The following is a 7837-nucleotide window of genomic DNA, read 5'->3' as shown; positions in this document are numbered from 1 at the left end:
TGTATTTGAGAATCAAACCTGACACTACTCTTGGCAGCTTGACTAAAGCCATTTTACAATAAGTACAAACTGTCCTTGAATGATTTTTTCCCTTTGTAGTAGCAACGAGTTTGCCTTTCTTCATCTGTGATTATGTGTGCAATTTTCTGGCTATTTTGGGGGAGGAAGGGAGGTGAACATATATGAAAGATTTTTATTTTTGGTATGAATAATGTGTTTCAATTCACTTATTATTTATTTTTAAATTTCCATGATACTGTAATGCATTACTATATGTTGACCTTCATTCACATTCATCCAAAGTATAATAGAAACCTTAAAGTACCTCTATGAGTTATTAAGTTTTATATGGCTTTGAAATAATTTTTCTTAAATTGATATGCAAAGAAATAGAGTATCCCTGCCTATGTGAATAGACTTTGATTTATGTTGTCTTAAATAATTTTATTTTATATATTTGTGTGTGTGTGTGTGTGTGTGTGTGTGTGTCTGGTAGCCTATAATGAAAATATATGTAAATGTGAAAAATTAGTTGCTTTCCAGATCAGCATTCTGCCACTGTGGGGAGACCTGGGTTTGATTTCCTATTTTTTACACTGTGAGCTAGAATGTATGTGCTCCAGAGACAGCCTTCTGCTTTGAGAGCAAGAGACCAAATGTCTTGTGTTCGCTGTAGTAACCTCTTTAGTTCATTGTGTGTGTGTGTGTCGGGGGGGCGGGTGTTGATGGGGTCTGAAAGGAGTCTTGTCTAGTACACTTCACTGGAAGGAGGCTGCCTATGACCTAGAGTTTGACTGTGGGAGATGAGGAGCGTGGTAGGTTGAAGGACAATTGCATAGTGGGAAAAAAATTAGGAAACCCTGTCATTTCTCTTAGCTAGGCAGAAAACAGAGATGTCCTTAAAGAAGGGGGAGCACATGAGCATGTTTTATTAACAGTTAATGGAAGAAAATTAATGCTAATTTATTCTTCATACATACCATGCAATTTGTTAGAAAAGTAAAAGAATAGTTTGAAATTCTTTGGTCAATTGATGGATTCCTATGTTAGTGGCATAGAAATGAAACTCGACATTAAGCAGACAAATACCCAAGCCCACGGGCTACATAAATGCTGAATAAAACCAGCTCTACAATGGAACTCTGAAAAGCAAGGGGTAAGAAGCCTAATGAATGATTGAATATGACCTTAGCAAAATCCCTGGAGTGTTGTTGAAAGATCATTCATTTCCAGCTTAGATGTCAAGATGGGCTCCAGTAACCAGAAGAAAAAAGAGAGCTTGAGTCGGTACTTACTGAGTTTTAAAAATCTTTACAACACAGTGCATTAGACTAATCATTAAAAGGGCTTCTCTAACAGCTCAGCATTTTGAGCTGTCACTGTACGGACCTATGGTTTAGGCCCAGGGAAACCAAATTAAAAAGATAGGAATAATTCTCAAGACATGAATGTATCAGTATCCTGCTTTTATGGAGCAGAACTTCAAAAACTGGGATGTAGAGGCTGGCAGAATGCACTTTTGTCATGCTGATACCATTGTAAGAAAGACTTACAACCAAGAGATAATTGTGCCTTAAAGTATTTGCAAATTACTTGCCTAGTTTATTGGAGGAAGATATAAAAAAACAAATCTACTTTTTTCATTTTTAAGTGACCCTTCATGAAGAAATGATAAATTCTTCTATATTATATTTTTAAATATGTATTGTTATTACTGCATCAGGAAATGGTGTGTTAGTGAGTGAGCTTTATTGTGCATGCTATCCAGAAGCTTTATAAGAAAAGCGAATCTAACATACTTGTTTTCCCAAATACCTAAAAATTTACACATGAGCCAGCAATTAGCATATTCTGGATATTATCTGAGGAGCTTAGAAAGAAATAATGAAATACTCTGAATAAGGGGACCATGAAGTGTACTTATCACTCTTCATTAACATAGTTACAGATGAAGCAGTTTATCATTATGTGATCACAGCAGAATAGAAGTGCTATTGGAATAGTTGTAGTTGCCTTGCTATTGCCTTCCTTGCTGCTTCAAAGATGAGGGAGTAGTCAGGATGAAGAGGCTAAATGCAGAAGAGAGTGGGTGCTGCCAGTTCGCATTTTTCTCCCAACCCCTCCTCTAATATGAAAATGTCAGTCCTTTGTTCCCATCTAATTTTAGTACATCCTGGCTAAAAAAATGTTAGGATGATTTCCAGCCATGGAACTTGGAGGGGTGGGGTGGGAGAGGGGAAGAGTAGAGGAAAGAGCAGTTTACATTCCATATCCGTCTGCCTTTCTGTGACAGCATCTAGCCCCTACTCTGTTGATTTTCGTGGTGAAATAAATTTAGATGCACTGGAGCAGCACTAATTAGGTTTTCCTTCCATGTCCTTAACAAGAAGTCTAGTTGGAGTCTGAATGGGGAAAATCATAATATGGTATTTAATAAAACATACTGGGCTGAATTAAAGAGCTGTTTGCAAGTTTTGGAAGAAAGGCCTGAAATTGTGAGTGAAAACTACATGTTACGTGGTTTATAAATAGAACCTTTGTGATTCAGTGAAACTGCTTTTATGCTATGTCTTGAATGAGAATAATATTTGTTGATTTTTGAGAATCAGTCATAAGCAAGTCAGAGCTGTTTATTCCCTCTGGAATATACTTCCATAATATATTCCATATACTGAACCTCACTAGGAAATAAGCCTCACCTTTCCAAAAGTTTGTTCATTTTAGTGAGCTAAGATTTCCTCGTGGAATCTTTATATGATAAAGACATTACATAGCCAGAATTGAGAGATCATTTTGTTAAGTCCAGTTGAATAATGACTTAATTTGCATCAAGTGCAGTATCAGATTATTTTCTGAACTTGAAATTTATTTTGGTTCATTTTATAGTACCAGATGATTTATCTTTAAAATGTTAATAGAATAAATATCAGAGAGAAGTGATTTTTTAAAAAATATTAAATTTTGGAGAAAAAAATGATTGGAACCTAGGCAAGTCACTTTCCTTTTCTGGGCTTCAGTTTTTCTCTCTGTGAAACAAGGGTGTTCAGTAGGTGATATTTAAAGTTCTTTTCTACCCCCGTATTAGTCAGCTTGGGCTGCCATTGGCTCGGTGGCTCAAACAGAAATTTATTTTTCATTGTCTGAAGACTGGGAATGCCAAGTTCACGGTGCTGATGAGGTAGGTTTCATCCTGAGGTCTCTTCTCTTGGCTTGTAGGCAGATGGATGCCATCTCCCTATATGTTCACATGTTCTCTTTGTGCGTGCTTGTGGGGAGAGAGTGAGCTAACTCCCTCGTGTCTCTAATTAGGGCACTAATCCCATCATGAGGGCCCCACCCTCATGACTTCATCTAACCCTAATTACTTCCCAAAGGCCTTATCTCTAAATACTATTTCTTTGGGTGCTAGGGCTTCAACATAAATTTCTAGGGGGCACATTCAGTCCATAATAACAGCTGAAATTGATCTGAGGTTTAGAGAAAGCTCACAAAATAGATTTCCACTATACATGGGGCGTTTAAATACTCCATTAGTTAAATATCAATTGTTAGGTCACTTTCTGATTCTTTTAAACCAAACTATCTATTCATGTATATGAAAAAATATGTGTACACATAATAAAACATTTGAAGCAATCACATGATTGTTTTTCAGTCTAAAAATGTCTTTGTGCATTCATTGGTAAACTTTAGGTTTGAGTATTGATTGCCTCTGATACATGTTTGATAATTCAGTTTGTATTCATTTGACCACAGAGTTGTTTTACCTGAGAAACTCAGAAATTTACATCTAATTTTTTAGTCCCACCTTAATTTTATATAAAATTATGATAACCTGAAGAATCTCCCTAATTTGATTCTTCCCTACCCCAGACACACACACTACCACTACGCACGCACAGATGACCTTATTTACCACTCGAAAGACCCATGGCTTTGAGATTTCTACCTTCTCATGCTATACAGAGTGTAGTACATGGGTCTTTCCTTCTTATGCCTTCTACCTCTTTGGGCTACTGTCAGTCTGTCCTAAAATTGCTTACCCCCTCAATGAAAATGAAGTATCAATATTTTAAATGCGCTGGCAAAGTGCCTAATGTATAGTAGATACTTATTTCAAGTTGGTTTCCCTTTAGTACATTTCTTTGAAGCAGTTTGATATAGTGGAGAGAGAAGCAGTTGTGTAGACTCTACATAATAGGGTTGTGAATTAAATGAGAAAAATAAATGTAAATCATCTTAGCATGATTGTTAGTGCACACCAGTGCCAAATAAATATTCTTTTCTCCAAGGAAACCTCCCCATCAGAGCTAATATATTGAATTGTTCAGGATTTTAACCCTCAGTGCCACTGAGTTAATGTATTCAGTCCCATTGTAAGGCATTTGTATTTCAGGAGTGATTAGATGAGTGAAGAGAGGCAGATGAGTGGTAGATAAGTAAGAGGGAAGGTTTGGAATAGGTGGGCCTTTCAGAATGTCTTAAGAAATCATACTGTATAGCTGCTGTTTCTTTAGTCTCTAGATAGGGCTGGTGCTGAAAGCACCTTTTTATTTAGTTGAGGAATGAAGGCTAGATATCCTAACTCTGGATTTTCTCGAAATGTCCTTTATGATGTGTTTCAGCAGACTCTAAGAATACCCTTCAGGTTTAAGATCATTATCTGTTTTAGAGGTAGTTATTTAGTAATAAATGTAGGTATGATGGGGAAAATGTTAATGTGGATGCATTTGAATTGAAAACAAATGGTCAAGGATAGGGTGCACCTTCCTTGTTAGGTCTGAACACCAAGGCATTGTTTCCAGTGACAACTAACAAGGGACCTGAGAACAGATCCTCCAAATGACCATGCCTCAGGTTCACTGAGTTGTTAAGTTGGGTTTGGGTTTTTTACTATGCATTTAGGAAGCTGTGGGCTAAGATTTTATCATTGATTTCCACCTTGCATCATCTAGATTTGATTTCTTTGATCAGTGAGTCATGTTTGTTTTCCTTGCTGTAAGTTAACAGTACCATTCACAGTGGCATTTTAAAGTTTGATGTTGGGCAGCACTTTAAGTAGTTTATCTGATTTGACCTTGGTTTATGTTGGAACTGACAGTATAGTATGTAAAGTACAGTGAATCAGTTGTTTATGCTAGTGTAGAAGACACTTGGTTTTCAGATTTGTTTATTTATTTAACCTTTTTATTGGTGGTTAAATGAATGTCTCGATGCTTAGAGTGCTTGCTATCACTATAGAAATGCTGGCCAGAGCAGTGTCACTTTCTCTAGCTAACCTCAAAGAGTTTAAGTCTTTGAACCATTTAAAAAAAGTTCTACAGAGATGAGGTCAATACGATATGATGTACGTCATCAGGATAGAACATAATCAAAGCTTTGCTACTTTATTATTATATTTTTAATAAATTTATTTAGTTATTTTTGGCTGCATTGGGTCTTTGTTGCTGTGCACAGGCTTTCTCTAGTTGCAGTGAGTGGGGGCTACTCTTCATTGCGGTGCGCAGGCTCCTCATTGCAGTGGCTTCTCTCGTTGCAGAGCACGGGCTCTAGGCGCGCAGGCTTCAGTAGTTGTGGCATGTGAGCTCAGTAGTTGTGGCTCACGGGCTCTAGAGCTCAGGCTCAGTAGTTGTGGCGCAGAGGCTTTGTTTCTTCGCGGCATGTGGGATCTTCGCAGACCAGGGATCAAACCCGTGTCCCCTGCATTGGCAGGTGGATTCTTAACCACTGTGCCACCAGGGAAGCCCAAAGCCTCGCTACCTTTAATTAGGTAGTTTAACATTACAAGGGTTGAATAACTTGTTTTTTTAAAAAATTTATTTATTTGGGTGTGTCAGGTCTTAGTTGCAGCATATGGGATCTTCACTGAAGCAAGCGGGATCTTTCGTTTTGGTGCGTGGGCTTCTCTCTAGTTGTGGCGTGCGGGCTCCAGAGCGTGCGGGCTCAGGAGTTGCAGTGCACGGGCTGTCTACTTGCGGCGCGCAGGCTTAGTTGCCCCGCAGCCCCATGGCATATGGGGTCTTAGTTCCCCGACCAGGGAACGAACCCACGTCCCCTGCATTGGAAGGCGGATTCTTAACCACTGGACCACCAGGAAAGTCCCTGAATAACTTGGTTTTGATCAAGGTGTTTCTTGTTTTGTTTCTATGTGAAAATTAAAAGATGTAAAGTGATATTTAAAATAGCATGCCAGCTTCTCATTCATATCAGTTCTTTTCTGTTTCAGGTCAGCTGCAGGTTATGCTAGGACAAAATAGGCAAGGCTGGTCCTTCTTACAAACAGTAATGGGTATGATAAAACAAAATATCTTTGCTTTCGGTTAATATAGAAGATGGACAAAGTGACGAGAAGAGTGAAGAAGTTCACAGGCTAATGTAATATGTGGGGCAAATGTTCTTTTCATACTGCTCCCAGGGATATTCTACCATTGGAGCCAGGGACTAATTTTTTTTCTTGATATTTTAAATCCAAAGGATTCAGTCTTCAGATTGGGTATTTAAACTCTATGAAATCACAAGCTGTATCTTTCAGTTTCCTCTTACCTACTGAAAATGAAATTCACTCATTTTCATTTTTCTGGGTAATAGGCAGGATAGCGGTAGCTTTGAGCATATCACTAGGGATGAGTTAAAAATAGATTTTTCTTGAGGCAGTGATTTATGTGGCAGATAGTTGATAGAAAAATTAAGTTAAATTTTGGGGTTAATATCTCAAATACTAAATCTGAATTCCACTAAAGAATACACGAGAAGGGACTTCCCTGGTGGCGCAGTGGTTAAGAATCCGCCTGCCAGTGCAGGGGACACGGGTTTGATCCCTGGTCCGGGAAGATCCCACATACTGCGGAGCAACTAAGCCTGGGCGCCACAACTACTGAGCCTGTATTCTAGAGCCCACGAACCACAACTACTGAGCCCACGTGGCACAACTACTGAAGCCCACGCGCCTAGAGCCCGTGCTCTGCAACAAGAGAAGCCACCGCGATAAGAAGCCTATGCACCGCAATGAAGAGTAGCTCCCGCTCGCCGCAACTAGAGAAAGCCTGCACGCAGCAACAAAGACCCAACGCAGCCAAAAAAAAAAGAATTTATGAGAAAAAAAATCATTTGAAGATGATAACGTAAACATTTAGTCTGAGTGTGCTGTTGAAATATTTTCTATATTAAATTCAATGTATAGCAGTATGAAAATGCTGTAACTAGTTTTTAGCTGTGTTTTTGGTGGAGTAACTGAGGCAAACTAGATTATAGGTGACTAACCATGCTATAGTGATACTAGTTAGATACTAGTTAGATCAGCTAAGATCATAAGTAGATCAGGGAAGGGCCAGGAATTGATTCTGCTTTTGAATCTTAGTATTAAAATAGTAAAAATAGGTTTGGGAAGTTTTACATATGTCAGTAACTTTGAATATAGATTTACTTTGTTATATTTATTTTTGCTTATTTCCCATGCATAAACTTTTCAGTGTCTCTTTTTTCATGCTTGAGTTTTCTTTTAGCACATAACACTAATAGCTACTATTAACTTTGCAAAGAAAAAATAATATCAAATTGAAATAAGTTTTAACTGTTGCTCTGTTCTTTTTAGCTTACTTTACTCAGAGCTCTTCCATCCAGTGAGTTGCAAGCGTGACATTTGCTGTGTTTTCAGCACCTGCCAACTTGGAAACCAGGGTTTGTGCTCAGGACTTAGGCTTACAACCCACACTTTGTGGTGCACAATGCCGTCCCAGCTGGCATGCTTCTTACCTCAATGGTGCTAGACGTTCGGTTACAAAGCTGTGCAGATTCACATGCGCTGATTTCAATAGGCATTCCCCTTCAAGCTGCTTTC

This window comes from Monodon monoceros, unplaced genomic scaffold (genome assembly GCF_005190385.1).
Source record: "Monodon monoceros isolate NGI ecotype Baffin Bay Population unplaced genomic scaffold, NGI_Narwhal_1 Super_Scaffold_4, whole genome shotgun sequence".
NCBI lineage: Eukaryota > Metazoa > Chordata > Mammalia > Artiodactyla > Monodontidae > Monodon > Monodon monoceros.
Note: the sequence above shows the minus strand (reverse complement) of the source record.